We start from the raw sequence: 21,749 nt of genomic DNA, 5'->3' as shown, positions 1-21,749 counted from the left end.
CTGACGACTGGGAAAGCATGAAGCCTTATCACGAGACCCCCAGTCGGAAGGCCCATTGTCGTGTGGCTCGGAGCAATTCTGGGGCTCCACTGAGATCCAGGAGGTGGACGGACCTTCCCTGAGTGCAGTTCCGACCTCTGACCTCAGCAGCGACCCCAGTAGCGACCCCAGTAGGCTCAGCTGAGGGCTCCTCCCTGGACGGGGCGACACTGAACAGATATCAACTGCTCCCTGATTTCCCCTCCCCCATCTTCCCCAGCACCTCTCCGTGTAGCATTCAAACCATGAGCGGGTCCTGCAGCCCCACCTTCAAAGCACATCCTGAATGGCCTAAACGGAGACGTGTAAGTCAGGCAGACAATGAATGAGGCACAACGACACCAGGGCACCGCAGCGCTGAGCAGTGGCGGGGTTGGGGGTGGGAAGGGCAGGAGGAGGTTAATAACCGCAGGCGTTTAGCCTGTGCCTGGAACCGAGCCGGACTCTCCCCTCTGCTTATCTCCTTATTTTCTCAGCAACACCTGCAGGCACCTGTTACTTTATACCATTTACAGATGAGGACCCTGGAGTTCAGGGAAGTTAGGTGACCTGCTGGGAACAGGCAGAGCCGGACTCCAGCCCAAGGCTGCCCAATGAGAGCCAGGCACTCAGCCTGGGAGTCGGGCAGACGCCGGCCGGTGGGCGTCTGATGCACATAGAGGAAGGTCTGGACGCTATCAGGAAGGCAACGGGAGTCACTGGAGACTTTAGGCAGAAGAATGTCAGAGTCGGACTTTTCAAGGTTAATATGCAGGGGGATGGGCGTACCAGGAGGGACCAGATCAATCTGTCGCTGAAAGCCCCGGAAAGGACATCCCTGGAGGTCATCGGAGCTGTTTGGGGTGTGGCCAGGGCTCACCTGTCACCTGCCCCCCGCCCTGGGAGGCACAGTCCCACCTGAGCTAGTCCGGTGGCCGATGGGGGAGGGAGCAGGGCTGCCACCACTAAGGTCCCTGACAATGAGGTGATTATGTCTTGAGCTTTGCTTGAAAAACCTTAATGGATTTTTTCTCCACTCCACAAAGCCGCTCTGTGATGCAGGAATGATGATTGAGATCCCGGAATGATGATTGAGACTAATGCCGCTGAGAGAGCATTCACTCCCCACCTCCAGCCTCCTGGCTGCCTCTCTTGATGGAGGACAGGAAGTTTCCAGTGGTGTGAGGTCCGAGCTGTCCATCCAGGCCCTCAAGCGTGTGACAGTAATCCTAGCCAGTGTCCCTCCGTGCCAGCACTCTGCCCAGGCTCTGCAAACAGGAACAAATGCAGTCCTCACGGCAGCCCTGCAGGATGTTTGCTGCTACCATCATCACATTCTCAGGATGCCTGTGGGCTCATCCTTTGTACCAGCCACCCCTCACTTCTCAGGAGGTGGGAGGGGGGACCCCTGACCCAGGAGCCCCACCCCTGCCTCCAGCACCGAGGCTCGCACACCTCTGGTGATGGGGTGCTCACCACCATTCTTCACAGTCCTCCTTGTGATCCAGCTGCTCTGACCACGTACCACGTGGGTGCAAGATGTCACAGCTCGTGGCCTCTCCCTGTCTTTGTCTCTGCCCTCCTCTCTCAGCAGCATCACTCCCTGCCTGGCCCAGGAGGCCCTGGGGGGAGTGAATGGATGGATAAGGGCCACATGTCTCTTGCACCAGCCGTCCCTGTGCTTTTCCCCCACAAGGGTCATCCTGGGCCCCCGCTTACCAGTCCAAGGGGTTTCAGAGGGAGTAACACGAGGGTGCCACCTGGCAACTGGATTCCTCTGTCCTAGAGCCCTGTCTCCTCTGAGCCCTTGCTCTCCTCCCCACACTCCTTGCCAGGAAGTCACAATGATTAACAACAACCACCACAGCCATGATAATAATAACAGCAGCTAACACATTTGCAGGTGCCAGGCCTTGTTTTCAGCAGTTCACAGACAGAAACTCCTGGAATCCTCTCACTATTCTATGCAGAACACACCATATTGATGCCATTTTACTATTGAGGACACTGAGACTCAGAGAGGTTAAGATATTTGCCCGAGACCACACAGCTCCCTAGATGAGGGGCACTAGGGAGAATTGCTCTCATTCTCTTGGGATCAGGAAGCCACAGGGCCTTTTGGTCCCTGAGGGGGGCCTCTGACTAGGGAGCAGTGCCCCCCTCCCGGGGTCTGGGACACACAGATAACTGGCGCTCCTGATGCCAGCTCCTTTCTCTGCAGAGCCGAACACCCCCAACCCCGTGCCTGTCACCAGGCCAGATGTTTACTAGAAAGAGGCTCTACTCAGGGCCTGTGCAATGCTGGGACCCCTTTGATCCCCGAGTATTTACAGAGTTCAGAGGTCCCTTGCTCTGTTCCCCGGAGTCCAGCAGCAAATGGGTCCTAGGGGACAGGAGGGCTCAGGGTCCCACGCTGGGCCCTGCCACCAGCCCCAGGCAGGTGACTTGGGCAAGCAGCTTCCAGTGCACAGCCCTGTCAGCCCCGTCGGCCTGAGAGGGCGGGGTCGCTATTTCCTGCACACTTGCTGTGCGCCAGGCCCCGGGAGCAGTCTTTTACCTTCTTGATCAATAGTCTGGTGAGGTGGGTGATGTTCCCATTTCACAGAAGAGAAAAGTGAGGCCTGCAGAACAAGAATGGGGTCCGTTCAGCCGTCATGCTGCTGACCCTAATCCCCGGTGCCGTGGGGGTTCTGGGGTTAAGAGCTCCCTCGTTCCCAGACCAATAGCCATCCTTTTACTCCCCAGGCTCTCTGGCTGTATTCCTCCCAGGGCCCCGTGTGACCCCGGGGCACAGAAGGAGAGAAAATTGGAGCCAACATTTGGGTCCACTTTCTTCTGGAATTGGCTGGATGAGTAAAGAATGCACCCAGTATGCTGAGAATCATTTTTATTTTGCATCTTTGAGCGCTGGCCAAGTTTTAGCTTAAAGAGTACAGAGTCGATTCACTCACCAGCTCTTAACACACTGCTGTGCCATTAGCCCCCTGTCTCCCTCCCCTCCCAGGCCACCCCAGAAACAGTGTTATTTGTAAGCAGAGAACATCTGGCCTGCAGAAGCCTCAGGCCTGCCAGGAAGAGGAAGACAGAGACAGGCCCGCCCTGGAGATGCCAGGCACGACATGCCGGGGAGCCCTGCCTTGCCAGGACACAGAACCTCTGTGGCCCACCTGCTCACTCCTGAGGCCTCTTCTCCGGCCCAGGCCACTTTCTGTTACTGGAAGCACAGGTCGTAGCGTCGGATCTATGTTCGCATCACGGCCCTATGTGATTTGGGGCAAGAGGCTTCATTTCTCTGGGCCTCAGTTTACTTTTCTGTAAAATGGGTTAGCAACACGTGCTTTGCAGAGCTGCATTGGGAATTCAGAGAGAGCGGTTGCAGAGTTCAGCACCTGGCAAACAGCAGGTGCTCTTTTCATCCTACCCTGACCTGCCCTCACACCTGCCACTTTCTGAGCCCATTTTCTTCAAGGGCTCACACTGACACCCCACCCCCACGAGGCAGCCCCCTTTCATGCCCTCGTATGCCTGCTTGCCTTTGCACACCGTGCTCAAATGTACATTTGTGTTTGGCTTGATAGTGGGTCTGGAATCCAGTTCTGTGAATTCCAATTTTGTTCTCCTTTCTTGAGACTGTTTTGAACGTCATAGATCCTTTTTGCTGGCGTATACATTTTAGGATCAGCTTATCAGTGCCCGCCCCCCACAAACATACCTACGGGCCTGCTGGGATTGGGACTGGGATAGCATTCAGTGCACAGATCAATTTGGGTTGATTTCAAATCATTACAATATTGAGTCTCCTTATCCATGAATATGGCTTATCTCTCTACCTTTTTAAGGATCTTATTTGATTTCTCTCAAGAATGCTCTGATTTTTCCATGCAGATGTCTTACGTGTCTTTCATTAGATGTGTTCCTGGGTGCTCTGTGCTTTTGATGTTATTGTAAATGATTTCTTAAACTGCCATTTTCTAATTATTTGTGAATGCTATAGAGAAATACAATTGATTTGGGCGTATCGACTTTGTATACAGCAACCTTGCTGAATTTATTAGCTCTAATAGATTATCTGTACATTCATTCTTTTGGATTCTCTATCATAACAAACTATGTCATTAATATATGCTGACAGGGAATGCCGGCCCAGGAGGCTCGCAGCCCCGCCAGTCCTGGTTGTACCCGGTCTGCTTTCCTGCTTCCAAAGCACTGATGTCACTACGTTGCTTTGGTGACCTTCACAAGGGACAATGAGATTTTTTCTGCCAGATTCCTTGTTATTGCATCCCCCCTCCACCCCGTTTATTAGGAATGGATTCTCAATTGCTCCGCGAATTTCAGTTTCTGGATGGTAGGGAGACAGGATGCTGTGCAGGTCCGAGCTCGCAGCTGTTGTTGAGTTAGAGGCGGGCCGGGAGCAGGGGCACCAACTTCACCGTCGGGGGGGCGGGGGGCACCTTTACAGGAATGTCACCGATGGCTTCACCGAAGTGATGAGATCGTGGGACGCGGGAGATCACTTGGCATTGAGCTGTGACGTTGCCAAAGAACATGATGTTCAAAATACTTTTGAAGAGATAGAGAAAAATTTAGGTCGAGTTAATTTCTTGGTAAATGCAGCTGGAATTAACAGGGATAACCTCTCAGTAAGGACAAACGCCGAAGATATGCTATCTCAGCTTCATACTAACCTCTTGGGCTCCGTGCTGACCTGTAGAGCTGCCGTGAAAACAATGATTAAACAGCAGACAGGGTCCATTGTGAATGTGGGAAGTACTGCGGGTGTAAAGGGCAGTCTGGCCAGTCCGTGTACAGCGCCAGTAAAGGCGGGCTAGCCGCGTTCTCACGCGCTCTTGCTAAAGAAGTAGCAAGAAAGAAAATGAGAGCGAATGTAGTTGCACCAGGTCAGTGGAAACTTCTTTTTCCTTTTAATTTATATGCATCTATGGCTTTTTACAATAACAGTAAAGACTGTTCTTGTGTCTGTAAGTACGTCATCGTCATCAGGCACTTCTCAGAGGTGCTGGGACAGGAGAAGGGGACCCGCACTGTTACTCGGTCCTGGAGCAGCGCCGCCCGGGAGGACGTGACCTCGGTCTGATGGGACTCAGGGGGCCGGGAAGCTGCATCTGTACTAAAACCAGAAGAGAAACTTCTCATTTAAAAGTGAGTCGTATTGGGCTTCCCTGGTGGCGCAGCGGTTGAGAGTCCGCCTGCCGATGCAGGGGACACGGGTTCGTGCCCCGGTCTGGGAAGATCCCACATGCCGCGGAGCGGCTGGGCCCGTGAGCCATGGCCGCTGAGCCTGCGCGTCCGGAGCCTGTTGCTCCGCAACGGGAGAGGCCACAACAGTGAGAGGCCCGCGTACCGCAAAAAAAAAAAAAAAAAAGAAGGGGAGTTTTAAAAGTCAGTTGTATTTAAGTTAAGACCTCTCAGGAGCTGGATGTAAGAATTTCATGTAAGTGGGGTGGGGCGTGCTGGTGGCATACACCCTGCCGTGGAACGGGTCCGAGTTGTGTCTCTTTGGAGAACTGTTTCCATTTTGTCTTTCTCCTTTTCTTGGGATGTTTCATTGATTTGCTGCTCGCTGGGATACAGTATTTGTTAATTTAGACTTTGTCAGTTTGTCAAAGCAGAACTTTCCGAGTAATGCATCTTTTACCTGATGTATTCCATACGTCTAGATTAAAGAAATAACACATCTTTATATTTAAAATATCTGAATAGCTCTATAATGCAATGTGCTTTTAATAACAGCGTGAACCAGAGGAGATAATCCCACAAGGCTATGTAGATGATGTCATTTGCACATTTCACGCAGTAATCCCCTACAGTAACTGACGTACTGATGACCTCAGAGACACCGCTGGTTCGGTTCCAGGCACCGCAGTAGAGTGCATGTTACAATGAAGCGAGTCAACAAACCTTTTGGTTTCCCAGTGCATAGATAAGCTATGTTTCCACTATAGTATAGTCTCTTAAGTGTGCAGTAACACTATATCTACAAAAACAGTGTTCATACCTTAGTTGAAAAATACTTTATTGCTAAAAAATGCTAACCATCATCTGAGTCTTCAGTGGTCAAGTTGTAGTGCTAACATCAAAGATCACTGATTACAGATACCACAGCAAATACAGTAATAATGAAAAAGTTTGAAATATTTTGAGAATTACCAAAATGTGACACAGAGACATGAAATGAGCAAATACTGTTGGAAAAATGCTGCCGATAGACTTGCTTGATCCAGGGTTGCCCAAAACCTTCAACTTGTAAAAAAAACACAGCGTCTGCAAAGCACAATAAAACGAGGTCTGCCTGTACTGCAGAAAGCCAGTGTTTGTACAGAGAAAGAATGACCAGAGGTCACCTATGTTTGTTTTCAAAATGGAGAAGACACCTTTCACTGGGTGTCACTGTGCCCCAGGGAGCTACCCCGTATTCACGTGAGAATTTCAACACAAAGAAGAATTTGAAGGAAAAACGCTATTTCACAAAGACTCAGGAGGAAGAAACATCTTTTGAAAAGTCACTCTGGGAAGTAGTAGGTTGTAACAGTGATTTTAGCTGTGGTTGGCGCTCTGAGGCCTGCTGTGTGATGGTGCGGGGGGGGGGGGGGGGCAGTGGCGGCACCTGGTAACAGAAGTGAGGGCACGCAGGCCGGCCGGCTGCCGCAGGTACTAGCCCGTGTGCGGAAGGTATTCCTCCGAGGAACTCAGGCTGCTAAAATCCGACCTGTTTGGGAGTGGCCGACAATGAACGTGGTTAGAGAGGTGGGAATTTAAGGAATCTTCAGGAGTAGAAGTCACGGGGCGGGAGGCGGGGTGGGGGGTGGTGCGCGGGGGATGGGACTCGCAGTAGAGCTGGCCGCCTGTGGAGAATCCATCAGGAACACTGGTGTTCTTGTGAAGCCTGTAGGAAGACCAAGCCAGCAGGGCGCAGGTCCCCTGGAAGACAAAGCGAAGGTGATGTGGGCTCGGTACCGCGGCAGTCAGAGCCTCCTGAAGAAGGCGAGGGGGGCGTTTCATAAAGTGCACCTGTTCCTTTCACTGTGCTGACTTGGGGCACTCCACATGAGTTGAAAATATTGATGGATAAAATAGGACGCAAAGCCAGTTTCGCCTGGTTGGTCTGTTACAGGTAATTGGAAAATATTGAAACAGAATGATGGGAATTATAGTTTAGGTTGCTAAAGGCTAAAGAAATTCTCCAACTTGTGCTAAGACTTTTAAAATAAATTCGAATGTACAACTTACAGCTTGGTTTGTTGGTTTTCAGATGAGTTGCCCCAGTTTGTAACCAAGTTTATTCCGTTTGGTAGCCATCTGCACGCATGAACACAAAGTATTCTACAAACGACTGAAGTCCCATTTTAAACTTGGATTTCCACGGTGTGCCGAGTGACCTTCAGGGCAGAAGGGAGAGGGGGTGGAGTGACTGTGGACGCACTCCTTCGAGGCAGAGCTGCAGAACCAGCCTTTGCCTGGACCAGAACAGGTGCAGGATTAGGAGGAAAAACTTCTGCTGAAGCGCAATTCAAAAAGGTTAAATTGCCCCAAAGCTCCAGTTTTAGACACACGTCTCCCTTTCTGATGGGCACACGTTTTGAGCCCCCCGGGAGTAACTGAGACAGCCAGCGAGCACGCAGGCACCAGAAGACAGCACCGTGGGTGCGCGGAGTCCACAGGATGGTGGGAGCAGCTGCGAGCGCTTCAGAGTATGTACGTGAAAACGTATCAGATGCTCCCAAACGTGAAAGGCAAAGTCCCCGGGACTGTCCTGTTGGAATAGGCCAGAACCACTGAGGGTGCGAGTACTAATGACGGTGCTTCTGAGTCAGAAACATACCAGGTAGCGTCCCTAGGTGCACAAGCCAGTTAAGCACGTCCAAAGTTAGTACTGGTCCAGTTAGAAATACAAAATGAAAATTATGGAGGCTGCCTCAAATATCTGGGATGCCACAAATTTACAAGCAGACCTGGGTAAAAAAGTAGACTCTAGTTTTAAGAAAACATTGCAGTTCAAATACAGTCTCAGGTCCCAGTGGTAGCCTCAGAAATCACGTGTCTGGAGAGTAGAACCGTTTATATGTTTGTACAAATTTGCAGATAACAAAATAAACAAAAAAGTAGAAAAGAAAAGAAATATATATATATATGCTGACAGGTTTTTTTCCAAGTCCTTATACTTTTTCTTGTTTTACTGTACTGGCTTAACATTGAACAGATGTTGTGACGGTGAGTACCCCTGACCTGTTCCTGACCTCAGGGGGGTATGTTTTTAATCTCTCATCATTAAGAATGATGTTTGCTGAAGGCACTATAGATGCCTTCTAACAGATTAAAGAAGTTTCCTTCTATTCCTAGATCGCTAAACATTTAAAAAAATCATGAATAGGGCTTCCCTGGTGGTGCAGTGGTTGAGAGTCCGCCTGCCGGTGCAGGGGACGCGGGTTCGTGCCCAGATCCGGAAGGGGAGGATCCCACATGCCGCGGAGCGGCTGGGCCCGTGAGCCATGGCCGCTGAGCCTGCGCGTCCGGAGCCTGTGCTCCGCAACGGGAGAGGTCACAACAGTGAGAGGGCCGCGTACCGCAAAAAAAAAAAAAATCATGAATAGTTGCTGAATTGTATCAAATGCTATCTCTACGCCTACTGAGATAAACATATGATTATGTGTGTATTATATTCTTCTAAAGTGGTGAATTTCACAGATTGACTGTCAAAAGTCAAATCAGTTTTGCATCCCACAGTAAACCCAACTTGATCGTCATGTATTGTTCTTTGTCTATATAGCCAGACACTATTTGGCTAATATTTTGTTTAATATTTTTGCATTTTTAATTTTTGGCTTTTAATGTTTTCCTTTTGTGTTAGTTACATATTGTTGAATAAAAACTTGCACTAAAGAATATTGGTTAAAACACTAATCTTATCTCTAATGGATTCTGCGGGTCAGGAATTCAGATGGGGCATAGCAGGGACAGTTTGTCTCTGCTCTACAATGTCTGGGCCCTCAGCTGGAAGACTTGGAGGCTGGGGACAGGATTCACATAAAATCTCAGTCACTTACAGGCTGACTGTTGACAGGGGACCTTGCTTGTGCTCCCTCACAATATGGTGGCCTGAGGCCAAGAGCAAATGTCCCAAGAGGGAGAGAGGAAGAAAGAGGGAGAGAGAGGCAGTGAGGCATATGCTCTATTCTTTTTCCTTTGTAGACCTAGCCTGGGACCTCACATAACATCACGTCTGCAGCTCTCCATTGGTCAGGGAGGTTACTAGACTCCTCCCAGGTTCAGAGAGAGTGAGAAGAGGGTCAACCCCCTTGTAAGAAGACAGGGCAAACATATTGGTGTGTCTGCCTTTGGAAAATACATTCTTCCCCCTTTCTTTTAAAGTTCTTCTCAGTTTTAAGTATGAAGGCTCTGCTTTGCCTCTAAAGCAAGTAGGAAAAGATTCCCACTTTTTTATTCTGTGTGTGATTTGTACGTGACTCATGTTATTTCTTCCTTAAATGTTTGGAAGCATTCATCACTGAAGCCATGTGGGCCTGGAGAGTTCCTTGTGAGAAAGTTTTAAATTATAGATCAAATTCTTTAATAGCTATCAGACTATTCAAACTTTTTATCTCTTCTTGGTTAGTTTTGTTTTTCTAGGAGTTTGTCCATCTCAACTGAAATTTTAAATTTACTGCCAAAAAGAGGTGTTCACAATATCCTTTTTTAATGCTGGAAAGGTCTGTAGAGATGTCAGCTTTTAATTCTTGATACTGCTTTCCATGTTGATGATCTGTCATGTTAGGGATTTATAAATTTTATTATACATTTGAGAAACAAACTTAATACTTGGTGGATTTTCACTATTCCATGTTCATTTTCTATTTTACTATTTAAGATCTCTCTCTCTCTTATTTTTCCCTCTTATTTCTTTGAGTTTACTTTGTTTTTGTTGTTTTACTGCTTCTTGAGATGTTTATTTAGACAATTTCTTTTCAGCCCTTTTCCCCCTAAAATATAAGTTTTGAGACTATCAGTTTTTCTCTGAGTTCTGCTGGAGGTTCATCCCTTATTTTGATGATTCACTTTTATTATTGTCCATTTCAAACTACCTTCTCATTTTCATTGTGATTTCTTGTCCAACTCACTGAATTTAGAAGTATATTTAACTAGTTTACAAACGGTGGGCATAGTCTAGTTGCCTTTTTGGTTTGGATTTCAGTAAAATTCCACTGTAGTCAAAGAACATCTGATTTTAATTAAACGACATTTGTTGAGACTTGCTTTATGACCTGCATGTAATCTAGTCTTGTATATGTACCAGGTGCGCTCGATAAGAATGTGAATTCTGGGGCTTCCCTGGTGGCGCAGTGGTTGAGAGTCCGCCTGCCAATGCAGGGGACACAGGTTCATGCCCCGATCCGGGAAGATCCCACATGCCGCAGAGCGGCTGGGCCCGTGAGCCATGGCCGCTGAGCCTGCGCGTCCGGAGCCTGTACTCTGCAACGGGAGAGGCCACAACAGTGAGAGGCCCGCGTACCGCAAAAAAAAAAAAAAAAAAAAAGAATGTGAATTCTGCTGTTTATTTTTACAATGTTCCTTATATGTCAGTAGATCAGGTTTATTCATCATATTGTCTAAATTTTGTATATCCTAAGTTTTTGTCTACTCATTCTGTTAATTACTGAGAGAAATGCACTGGGCACCCCCCACACACGACCGCTGCTTTGTCTATTTCCTCTTTTGGTCCTGTCCAGTTTTTGCTTTATTTATTCTGAGATTATGTTATAAAGTGCATACAAATTTACAATAGTTTATCTTCTTGGTTAATTGTCCCTCTTTACCTCTATTTATGATTTTTGCCCTAAAGTCTACTTTGCCTGATGTTATTATAGTGAAACCCACTCACTTGGTTAGAGTTTTCATGATCTTTTCCTGTTCCTTTACTTTCAGCCTATCACATAAGTCCTTTTATTTAAGATGTCTCTTCCAAGCAGCATATGGTTGGGTTAAAATTAAACCAGTTTAAGTGAGATGATATTTGTCTTGTAAGAAAAGTATTTATTTTCTACTTATCCCACCTCTTTTATATTTCTTCACTCACTTTCTTAATTTTAGAAAAATCAAAAATTTTTTATTATTCAATTTCCTCCTTTCCATTAGCTTGCTAGTTATCCTTTCTTTAATTGTTCTTTCGGTGGTTACTCTAGAGATTATACCATGCAAAGGACTTGTTATAGTCTAATTTAAGTAACTATTTTTACCGCTTCCTAGAAAATGCAAAAATGCAAGGGCCTCAGAGCATTTTAACTTTATTTGCTCCTTCTGTATATTTTTCTTATTGTTCCGCTGTACCCACATAGTCACACATTTTCCTCTTCTTCAGCTTTTCATTCTGCCTATATTGTTATGTGTCTGCCTGAAGAACTTCTTTTATGGTATTTCTTTTCTCGAAAGTCTACTGAGAATAAATTCTTCAAGTTGTATTTTTCTGAAAGGATCTTTATTTCACTTTTGTTTTTGAAAGGAATTGAATATTTTCATAAGGTATATAATTCTCGGTTGGCATTTATATTCTTTTAGCACTTTAATGAAAGATGCTTTTCCATCGTCTCCTGGGTTGCATCATTTAGTTGAAGGGTCACCTGTCGGTCTTATTGTTGTTCCTTTGAAGGTCACGTGTCTTTTTTTCCTGGCCGCTTGTAAGCCTTTCTCCTTGTCTTTGGTTTTGTGACAGTGTGTTAGGGGTGACTTGGTGGCTCATTAAGCTTCTTGAATCTTGGCTTAAGGTCATTCATCAGATTTGGAAAATTCTTGGAAATTATTTTGTCATGCATTGTTTCTGTCTAATTCATTTCCCCTTCCTCCTTCTGAGATTCCAATTATATGTATGTCAGATCTTTTAACTGATTTCTGTGTCTCTTATCATCTTTTCTGTATTGGTCCTTCTTCCGTCACTCTGTGCTGTAATATAGATTTTTCGTACTCACTCATTTTCCAGTTAATTAATTCTCTATTCCGCCTAGTCCACTTTGCTCTCAACCCCATCAACTGAGTTCTTATTTTCAGTTATTATGTTTTTCAGACCTAGAGTTTCCTTTTGCTTTTTTTATTTATTTATTTTTAATCCTGGCTTTTGGCTGAAATTCTCCGGCTTGTCACCAATTTTCTTGAATGTATTAATCACAATAATATTCATCTCTTTGTCTGATAACTTCAGGATTTGCATCATCAGTGGGTCATTATTTTGTCTGTTTTTTCTCTTGTTCCAGTTATTGGTAGGCCTGGGAACTTTTAAATGAATATTGAACATTTTGTACAAACTCGCAGAGCCTCTATATAATGTTATAATCCTCTCAAGAGGCTCGACGTTAGCTTCTGGAGGCATTTAGAGTATGGAGAGAGAATATTAATCCACTCAAGGCCTGAGCTGATTCTCTGCTGGGGCTTAGACTTTCTCGGGCTGTGTTTATCTCTGACTTACCCTTATTCCTAGGACACAGCCACCTTCATGGGTCCAATTGTGTTGACACTCCTCCTTGGTGGTCCCTGAACTCCAATATTTTTTTTCTTCTCACGATCATGAATCTGCTGAAAGTTCTGCTTAGATTTTCAGTCTCTTAGCAGCCACTTTCTGCCAGCCTCATTCTGCTTAGGAGTCGGCAAGTTTCTGGAAGGGGAGGTGGGGAGAGTGAGTACTGGGCTCACTTCTCTGTGCTTCTCATCTCCTGGAATTTAGATACTCAGGTCCTGGGTACCCTGACAGCCCTCAACTCCAAGTTTCATCTCCGCAGCCCCCTTGAGATTTCTAAGAGCTCGGATTAGCTGCCACTGTCTGCCTAGTTTTGTTTTGTTTTGCTTTGTTTTGGCTTAGCTCCTTGGCCCCTAAGAACAGCTGCTACAACTTGTCAGCTGTCTCTGGGGAGAATCAGGGTAGACGATCATCTTTGCCTTAACGAGTTTCCCTTCTCTCCGGGATTTGGCCCCTTCAGTCCTGGCAGCCTCTGTAGCTCTCTCAAGCCTTTAAACAGACGTGTCTTGCATTGTATCTCACTTTTCTCTTTGCTAGGAGATCAGGAAGGAAGGTAGGCAAGAGGCGATGCTGGCCTCAACTCAGCTGGTGGCAATGGAGATGGCAGAAGAAGACGAATTGAGAGAGATGCTGTTGTGGGAATTTATTACGGGGGGAGGAGGAGTGCTAATAAGTGCAGATTGTTTGTGCCTCTGAGAAGCTGGGCACACACTCACCAGCACCAGGCTTCTGCAGGCTCCCCTCTGGATGCCCAAACCTCTTCCCTATGCACCTCCCCCATTAGAGCCCTGACCCCGCCGTGGGCATCTTTTGTGTCCTTGTCCACCTCCTTCACAGCTGGGAGCTCTGTGTTCCCAGCGTTGTCGGCACTGAGATGGTCACAGGTCACTGAGGGAATGAATTAATTAAAGAAATGCGAATTTGTCTAACAATGACCTGGGATGAGACTGGCATCTCCTGGGTCCAAAGGCGTCTGGCACCGACCACTGTGGTCCAGCTGGGTGTGCAGTGTGGCGAGGCTGGGTTTTCCTAGGAAGTGCTCCCCGGACCCCAGCCCTTCTGTTCCTCCCGGCAGCTGGCATCCCCAGACCCCACGCTGACTGGGTCACTGGATGAGTCCCAAGGCTATTCCCAAAGCAAACCCCTGGGCTCCCAATTGTGCCCAGCCCTCATCCTTGCCTGGCCAGGCCACATTCTCATCATCCCTACTCCCTTCTCAGGCCAGAGGTTGTGTGTGTCAGAGGCAGGCCTCTCCGTGGCAACGGGAGGGCTGGGGGAGTCAGGGTTTACAGCAGCTGGAGGAATAGAAGAGATGAACACTGCTGGTTCCCCCCCTTGGCGTCTCTTTCAGTGTAGGATTTAGACCAACAACAGAGACCACCCCTTGATACCCAGAGCTTCCCCCCACCTTGCCAGCCCCTCCCTGGCTGCCCATTCCTCTCTGCTGATCACGTAGTGAAGAGCTGGTCCAGCAAGTTGCCACACACCTCTGACCATCCGGGCTTTCTCTGCGCAGGGGAGCGAAGGTCCCCACAGGGCAGGGGCCGCGGGACAGAGGAAACTCACGGGAGAGCCAGCTGGGCTGGCACAGTGTGAGGGAAACTCCTTTTGGCCTCAGATGGAGACTTTCTGAGGAGCTGTGGATGGGTTTGAGTGGGCAGGGCTGGGAGGTGAGGTCGGAGGAGGGGTATATGAGGTCATGTGGCCTGAGGGTACTGGGCTAGGGTCTCAGGTGCTGGATTCCGGTTCTTTCCCGAAGCTCCAGCAGCTTCTGGCTCCAGGTCAAACTCCTAACCACTGCCCACTGCCTCTTCCAGACCCTGGCCACCCGATGGACTCCTCTTCACTCCTCAAAACTGCAAGGCTGCCTCCTCTGGGAAGCCTTCCTCAGCCTCACCCCTCCGTCCCAGAGAAGGAACCATTCTTTCTCTAGGATGCCTCCCTGATCTGATTTCATGCTGGGTGCGTTGTCCTGGCATCTGTCTGCTCGGCCACTGCCCAGATGTGGGCACCTTGAGAGCAGTCTGCCTCAACCATCCCCGTGTTCCCAGCTCCCAGCTCCTTGCTTCTCCGAGGCTCAGCCACTCCCCTTAACTCACGGGTCACCCACAGGGCACATCAAGGCCTTTGTCCCCACCGTGAGTGGCAGAGCCACCTGGATGGTGACCATCCAGGGCTTGTTTGCAGGCAGTGGAGCTATTTTCTAGGAAGCACATCTGGGGCTTCTCAGAATCAGAAACCGGAACCCGGCCAGGAAAGGGGCCAGGAACCAAGGCAGCCTGGTGGCTGGGGAGCCAGGCAGATCTGGCCGTGGAGCAGCCGGTCACGTCCCCCAAGGCCACCCTGAGAGGCCTTGTACAAGCTGCACTCCTCACTTGAGCCACTGCAGCCGGTTCCCGGCCACCGAGTGGCGGCAAATGACCCCCAACATGCGAGGCATCAACGGGTCAGAACCAAAGCCCATGCCTGAGGCGTCTGGTTTGCATATTGCAGGAGAAATGCCTAAAGTGCCTTCATGCTGACGGGGCCTGGGGTGCCAGGTGACGGGGGCTGGTGGCCAGAGAGAGGCTCCAACATCCAACCCAAGAGCCGTCAGGCCTAATGACATCACCCCACATAAAACCTCCAAGCACTCTGGTTACCCTGGGGTAAAGACCAAACATCTCAGCGGGACCAATAAGGCCCTGTGGGTTCTGGCCCAGCCCTTGACCACCCAGCACCCCTCCTTCTCTCAGCTTGGGCCACCCTGAGAATCCTTCATTACCTCAAATACATCTTGAGGTCCTGCCTCAGGGCCTTTGCACAAGCTGTTTCCCAGCCTGAGAATGCTCTTCCCCACCCTCTCCATGTGGCCAGTTGATTTCTCCCCACCTTGGGGTCTCAGCTTGAATGTCCTTTGCTTAGGCCAGACTCCCCACTCTTCAGTTTGCAGCCACAGCTTATTGGTAATGACCGTTTGATGCCCCCTCAAGGGACTGCAAGTTCCACAGAGAGCTGGTTCGCCGCCATATTCCTCTGACGAGCCCTGTGCCTGCCACATAATTGGTGCTCCACGAATGTTTGTTGAATGACTCTGTGAGGGATCTCTGGCCTTGGCAGGCTTGGAAGGCACTCCAGCCTTCCCCTGCCCTTTACTTTTTATATGATCTCAGGTGTTTTTGAGCCTCAGTTTCTCCTACTGGCAGAATAAGGTTATTAACCCTGGCCTGTCTGCCTTGCTGAAAAGATGGTTTGGGACACAAAAATCGTCATATGAAGGACTCATTAATTTACCCAATGTTATGGAGCACATGCAATGTGCCAGGCACTCTTCTAGGCAGTGGGGACAGAGCAGTAGGACAAAACAGACAAAGTCTCTGTCCTTGTGAAGTTAACATCCTTGGGGGCGGGACAGACAAAGAACCAAGCAACAGATGACATGAGAAGTAATAACAGTAAAGCAGGTGAGGTGGCAGGGGGGAGAGGGGCGGGCAGAGTGGGCTGTGAGGCCTCGTGGGAAGGTGCCACATGGGTGCACACCTGCAGGGGCGCTCTTCCCAGCTGCCGGCGTGGCTGGGTGTACAACTGCCTTTGGAAAGAAGATCAAAAGGCTGACTGTAGGGCATCCAGGCAGAGGGAGCAGCGAGGGCAAAGGCCAGGGGGACGAGGCCAGTGTGGGCAGCAGGCTGTGGGGTGCACCGCGTGCTGGGCTGCACACCGGGGCTGGCTGAACCTGCCAGAGGCCTGAATGTCCTGCTGGCCGCTGCCCGCACCGCAGGTGAGCAGCTGAACTTTGCCCGGGGGGTCCCTTGCAAGCAGCTCTGTGCAAGACAGCCTGAGGAAGACTTCCGTCTCAGCCGCCGCCCGGCGCCCAAAGCTCCCTCCTGGGGAGAAGGAAGGGGATCCGCGCCGCCCCCCACCCACCGCCATGTTCCCTGTGCCCCTGTGCATGCAGACACACACCCCACCCGCTTCTAGACGCCTGCCCATCTTGCATACTCTGCCCAGACAGATCGAGAAGGGCCCCAGCTGCGGCAGGGGCCTCCAGGTCCCCCCAAGGCGTGGAGGAATTAATCAGGTTGGAAGCAGCTGATAAACGTACCCATGGGCTGAAGAGGCCCAGACCCATTGCACAAACCACCCCAACTCCCCGCCCTGGGCAGGTGAGGGCCCTGAGCCGCTCCCACGCTGTGCCATTGCCAGAGGCAGCCCAGCCTGCATCAATTACCTCAAGCCATCAGCCCAAGGAGCGGTGGGAGGCCAGGCTCCCGCTGACAACTGCCCCGGCCCGGAAGGGTTCCCGGCTCCCTTGCCCCAGCTACTGATCATTCTCTGGGAGGGGCTGCAGGGGAGGAGCCCTGGGGGCTGGCTGTGCAGCGGAGTGGGGTCTGTCTCTCTGCCGGTGCGGGGAGGGGAGTGGCGTTGACTCTGGTACGCGTGACACTGGGAAAGGCTCACTTTGGTACGCGATCCGACGTGCTGGCTGGTTGGAGTCCCAGCCCTGACACGGACCAGCCAGGACTTTAAACGGCCCGTCTTGTCCTTCTGAGGCTTCCTCTGTAAAATGGGCTCCCACTTGCCTCCCTGTGTCTCCCGGAAGAGTCAGATGAGATTCAATGACTTCCTCTGGGGCAGGGCCTCCCGATCGTTCTTCCCCACTCAGGGAGCCTGACTTCAGGGCACGGGGTGGGTCCTCAAGCCAGATATCTGTCTGCAACAGTGTCTAGGTGTGTTTTTCAACTCAGGACTTTAGGGAGAAAATGAAAAGTGTGCTGCAGATCTTTGCTCTAGAATAAGAAACATGTGTCTGGTGTATTAGATCATAAACTGCACTATCTACATAAATATGTACTGTATCTTATCATATGCCATATGTAAAGTCATACAGTAAGATATAAGGATAGATCATGGGCTTCTGTATCCCTTCCCCATTTAGGGCTTGGAGAAACCCCTTAACTAAGAGAATTAACTCTGGGTCAAAAGAGAGGCCACAGTGTCCTTTGTCCTGAGCTATTTCCTGTGAGACTCGTTGCTTCCTCCAGCAGGACCCTTCTTGTTGCAGAGAATGTTCAGGCTCTTGGTCAGTTTTCCTTTGCTAGTCCCTGAGGTCATCACCAACCACATTTCTAAGCCCTGTCTCCCCTCGCGGAGTCTGCAAAGTGCCTGCCTCCCAATCCAAGTCTTCAGGAAGGACGTGGGCTCTCTGCATCTGGGCAACTTTGCGGGTCAGTCAGCTGCTCTTTGAGGCCTGTGCTGGGCAGAGGGGGTTGTGGCAACTTAAACTTTTGGTGCGTAAAGAGTAATTTCCACACCAGTCTGCCCTGAAAGCAACTACCCCAATGCACAGAAGTCTTGAACACTCACACCAAATACCCAGCGTCCCAATCAAATATTAATGGCTGCATCAGTCAGCTTCTGCTGTGTAACAAACCATCCCGACTCTTTGTGGCTTTAACAACTGTTTATTTAGCTCATGATTCCATGGGTTGCCTGAGAAGTTCTGGGTCTGGGTTGGCTTAGCTCACTTCTGCTGGGCAATCTACGTCTTGCGTTTGTGGTCAGCTGGCAGGTAGGTTGGTGATGGAATGACCTAGGATGGCCAACTCACATGTTTGGTAGTTGGCAGGCTGCTGGTTGGGGCACCTTGGTCTCCTCAACGTGGCGTCTCCAGCAGGCTGGCTCCGGCTCATTCACCTGTTGCTCTCAGCCTCCCAAGGGCATCACCAGGGCAAATCCCAAAGCCTCTGCTTGCATCATGTTAACGTCCCCTTGCCCAAAGCGAGCCCCATGGGCAAGTCCAGAGTCGATGCGGGAGGGACTACACAGATCAAGGCAAGAAGGAGGGGAAGAATGCGGCCAGTTTTGCAATTTAAGATCATTGTTATTTGTATAAGGAAGACAGGATTCATACAGCGGGTGGGGAAGTGGGTGGTGAGCAGTTCTCCCTGTGGCCATGCGCACCGTCTTGGTTGGTTGGTGGTGCTGCGGGCAGGGACACATGCTAGCAACCCCCCAGCCAAGGTGCCATTAAAAGCCAGCCAGTGTTACTAAGTGAAAGAAGCCAATGTGAAAAGGTTACCAACTGTGGGATTCCAAGTCTATGACATTCTGGAAAAGGCAATACTATGGAGGCAGTGAAAGATCAGTGGTTGCCAGGGGGAGGGGGGAGGGGAGGACAAAGAGGGGGAGCACAGAGGATTTTCAGGGCAGTGAAGCTCCTCTTATGATGCTGTGAAGGTGGATGCATGTCGTTATACATTTGCCCAAACCCACAGAATGTCCAACACCAAGAGTGAACCCTAATGTCAACTATGGGCTCTGGGTGACAGCGATGTGTCAGTGCAGGTTCATCACTTGTAACAAATATACCACCTGATGCGGGATGCTGGTAATGGGGGTGGCTGTGCATGGGGGCAAGTGAATCTATTAAATAAAAACCCAAACAGCCAACTCCACTTCAAGAGGACATCCAGTGTGAGGTGAAGGCAGTGCTGGGCAGTGCTGGTGAACAGAGAGTGAAGCCAGAACAGGAAAGAGCTGGGGGCTAAGAGGGGTGAGAGAGCGCGGGGCCCTTTGCAGTAGGGAAGCTGTCACAGATGCACAGATAGGAGCGGCTGTGGCCCCGCCAGGCAGCCGAGGGGAGGGGGAGGGGGCTCTGCCGTCTGTCTGGCTGCCTTCCACTCTCTGTGGCCACCCCTCACTCTGCTGTGTGACCTTGGGGACTCCTTCAGCTTCTCTGTGCTTCCGTGGCCCTCTCTGGAAAGTGGGCCTGGTGATAGGCTCCACGGAAAGGGCCCTGGCGAGGATAAACGAGTGGCTACCTGGGCGCTTGGAGAACCCCGCCCATTGTGCAGGTGCTAGAAGGAGCCAGCTTTATCACTGCGTTATTCTCACTGCTCTTCAGAAAGCACCTGCTGGTTCATTCCCTCATCAGTTTGGTGTACGTCCTTCAAGCTGACTCAGACCAGAGCCTGCCCTGAAAGAGCCCCCAGCCGCAGTGCCAGGGCCGAGACACGGGGAGCCCGGGGCTGGGAGGGGAGCCGGACGAGGCCCACCCTCTCCCCTCCTAAAGCAGCAAAGGCCTCCCAGGGGCCGAGGAGTCTCAGAAACGCAGAGCAGCCCCGTGTGTGACCCTGAGCAGTGTCTCCTCTTGAGGCCTCAGGTGGACATCAGGCAGAAACAATGCATCCCTTTACCTGAGCCTCCGGCACCTCGTGCTGAGGACAAGGGACCGTGGTGGGAATCAGGTGCGGGGGAGCTGGGAGGTGCAGGGAGGCGGCTGGAGAAAGCTCAGCCGGGCTGGAGTCTCCCGAGCTGGATCCACAGACATGAGGAGACCCATAGTCCCTTCCTGCCGACCTATGACCCACTGGGAAGGCTGGGAGGCGTGGATGCCTGCCCGCCGAGGCCCCGGGAGGGCAGCCCTGGCCGCCGTCTGCGTGAGCCAGGGCTTGAGGCAGGAACACTTCTCTCTCGCTTTACTTAATTTCCACCAGAAACCATGCTTTTTTTGGATCCACTTGGGCCAAACTGCTGAATTTCTGAAACGGCTTAGAACAGTGAGGGAACTCCGGTTCCCAGTGTGCCCCGCCCTCGCCCCAGGCAGCACGGGGCACGGCCACCCCCTCCTCAGGACAGCTGTGGCAACGCGGGCAGTGTGCGTGTGCGTGTCTGTGTGTGCCTGTGTGGGCATGCATCTGTGAATGTGTCAAGTGTGTGTGTCAGTCGATAGCTGGTGTGTTGGTCCACAGGCTAAGAAACAAAAGTGCAGATGGAAGCCCAAAGCATCCCTTCTTCAAACATCAGAAGGCCACGTCGTTATTTCAAAATCTGTCTCAAGTTTTCTGATGGCAAAAGAGCCCTTCCAGATGTGTGCTGACTCGGCTTCAAAGGCCTCATTACAGCGGCCCAGCTTCCGGGATCTCTGGACATGGAAGCGGGTGCCCCGGAGCCGGGTGGGAGCAGGAAGGATGCACGTGGGCGCTGACCTCTGGGAGGGGTGTTTTTAACCAGTGCACGGTCAGGGACCCTGCTGCGGGGCTGGGTCTTTGATGCCTGCAGCATTTTGCCCAGGCTCAGCCCACAAGCCCACGTGCCCCCTGCACAGGGCTCCATTCCCTCTTCACCCCCCGCCCAGGGGAACCCCATCCCCTTCCCGCAGGTCTGCTCTCCAAGCCCCAGTCAACTGGCTGAAGGCTCTTCATCACCACCACTGCCCCCCTCAACAGACACGCCCACCACGCACTTAGCGTGGGTTGGGGGCTTGGGGGTGGGACCAGCTTCATTCTCCATTCTGGGCCCTCGCTCCTAGCCGGCAGACTCTTCCCTCCCTCGCATGAACAGCGAGGGTATTTTCTATAGTTTTTCCAGGCACTTTTGGGTAATACGAAGTCCAGGCAAGTCTAATAATAAAACTTCAGAGCCTCGTGGAATTTAAAGCTCCTGCCTGGCCCCGCTCAGCTCAGCGTGGTTTAGGGGCCTGGGACGTGGTCAGTTTCTCCTCTGTCCCCCCTTCTCCCTCATTGCTGGGGTGCATCTTTTTTTTTTTTTGTGGTACACGGGCCTCTCACTGTTGTGGCCTCTCCCGTTGCGGAGCACAGGCTCCGGACACACAGGCTCAGCGGCCATGGCTCACGGGCCCAGCCGCTCCGCGGCATGTGGGATCTTCCCGGACCGGGGCACGAACCCGTGTCCCCTGCATCGGCAGGCGGACTCTCAACCACTGCGCCACCAGGGAGGTCTATTGCTGGGGTGCTTCTTACCCCTCGGAGCTGGGCTCATGGCAGGGCTAGAGGAGGGGCAGGGAGGGTCTCCTGATGGGCGTGGCCGTCTTCAGAGACCCTCCCCAAGGGCCCCTCAGCCTGCGGCTCCCTGGGCAATGCCCTGCCCTCTGCCCCAGCTTCCAGGATCCATGCTTTCTTCAGGGTCTAACTTGGACCCAAGAATGAGCCCCGTCGTCCCACTGCTCCTCATGCGGTCCTGCCTCTTGGCTCCCCTCCAGCAGCCTCTTGTCCCCAGACCTGGATTCCCAGAGGACCCCAGGGGCACTGGTCAAGTCTGGGGGTGGTTTGCTTGCTAGCCCCACCCATCTTCCTCCAGCAGCTACTGCTACATGCCGTGCCTTTGTGCAAATTACAGCCAGGCCCCTTCCTCCAGGCTGACCCCCTGGCGTGGCTTGGCTTCGAGGCGTGGCTGGAGTCCAACCCCATTTGCATCCCCAGGCACAGCGATG

The 21,749-nt window shown here is 51.1% G+C and overlaps 1 pseudogene; it reads left to right on the top strand.

Annotated features, from left to right (window-relative positions):
* The first annotated feature begins 4,508 nt into the window (after positions 1-4,508).
* LOC137202957 (uncharacterized) overlaps positions 4,509-21,749 on the top strand; it is a 28,198-nt pseudogene continuing 10,957 nt past the window's right edge.

Source organism: Pseudorca crassidens, chromosome 11, assembly GCF_039906515.1.
Source record: "Pseudorca crassidens isolate mPseCra1 chromosome 11, mPseCra1.hap1, whole genome shotgun sequence".
In the NCBI taxonomy this organism is placed as follows: Eukaryota; Metazoa; Chordata; class Mammalia; order Artiodactyla; family Delphinidae; genus Pseudorca; species Pseudorca crassidens.
Note: the sequence above shows the minus strand (reverse complement) of the source record. Positions and strands in the feature narration are given on the sequence as shown.